Source organism: Mesitornis unicolor, unplaced genomic scaffold, assembly GCF_000695765.1.
Source record: "Mesitornis unicolor isolate BGI_N332 unplaced genomic scaffold, ASM69576v1 scaffold7678, whole genome shotgun sequence".
NCBI classification, from domain to species: Eukaryota; Metazoa; Chordata; class Aves; order Mesitornithiformes; family Mesitornithidae; genus Mesitornis; species Mesitornis unicolor.
The window spans coordinates 22,314-23,874 of NW_010199746.1; positions in this window are offsets into that span (position 1 = coordinate 22,314).

Below are 1,561 nucleotides of genomic sequence, written 5' to 3' on the forward strand. Positions count from 1 at the left end.
ATGCCTTTCTGCAGTTGTTGAAAGCCAACAAGTTCATGTCAGAAGAGAATACCATCAATTTTTTTTTTCAGAAGATTTGCTCTTCAGTCAAAAAGAAGACAGAAAAAAGACAGGCTGTAATATTTTTAATGAGCATTTATTTGTGGAATAAGAATATTGGATTTAAAATCCTGATGACCTGCAGACCTATGTCCACTGACTTGCCATATGGGAGACACAGAGCGCTGGGCTCCCAAACATTGCAAGTGCAAGGACGCTTGGTGAGGCCATGACAGCGCGGCTGTCTCCTAACTCAGAGCTTGCAAAGTTGGATTCTGGCATCTCCTGCCCTCCTGTAGCTGTGTGACAAGACAAAACGGTTTGGAAAGCAAAGAAAAAGGCTCCTAGTCACTGCTGTTGAGTCAAGCTCGAAAACATGAGCTGAACGCCTAACAGGAAGGAACGGGTACATTTTTGGGTCCTTTGGCTTGGAGTCGTGCTGTGTTTGCAGCCTTGCGATGCTTGGAGCTCGACCATGTCTCTCGAATGTTTGGCTGGGGCTGGACTGGGAGCTGCAGAGCTCCTCTGAGATGGCCCATGCTGGAGGCTGCAGCTTGCAGTGTCCCTTGAGGCCACTAAAGATGTGTTTAATTTGAAATTGAATGTAATTGGAGCAGTTGGACTTCTTCTTGCTGTAATAATGATTTTTGGCATGATATTCAGCATGTTTCTTTGCTGTACTATCCATCAAAGCAGAGAAATACTCTAAGAGCCACAAATCTGCTGCAGTGTAATCTCTTTTCTGTAATTTTCTTTTCTAAAGTTGCACAGAATGGCACAGCAAGGGGGGCATCAGTGGAATTAGCATCGCTGTGACAGTCTTGTGCATGGTGGTGACACCAAGAGGGAAAGGCTCCTGCTCCCCCGAAGGATTTACAACTACAAAATCAGTTCACCAGCCTGAAGGTTGAAGAGGAGTCAACTGTGCTGCACGCTGATATCTGCTAGAGGAACAACCCAGCAGGATACAAGGAAACCAGGAGGTTCCTGAAGTGTGTTGGTGATAACTGCCTCCTCCAAGTGATAAAGGAGCCAACAAGAAGAGATGCTCTGCTGGACCTCGTACCTGCCAGTAATGAGGCGCTCACTGGGGATGTGAAGGCCAAAGGCAGCCTTGGCTGCAGTGACCGTGAGATGGTGGCATTCTGGCTCCTGAGGGAAGGAAGGAGGAAGGGTCAAAAGCAATCTCACAACCTTCAAGAGAGCAGACTTTGGTCTCCTCAAAGAGCCTTTGTGAGTGCTGAGGAAGCTGGAAAGTGGCATTGCAAGGCCACTCATTATCTTTGATCAATCATGGCAGCTGATACGGCCCTGGGCAACTGGCTGTAGGTAACCTGCTTGAGCAGAGGGGGTGGACCAGGTGACATCCAGAGAGGGGGAAATGAAGTTGCCCTGGGGCAGAAGTTTTTCCATGCTGTGAAGTGAGCGGGGCACAGCGGCTCTGTGGGCCATGGGCCGCTGAGGCAAGGTCAGAAGATGGACGTTAAGGGTCTTCGGTGTGGGGACCGCTCCTGTCAGGGCC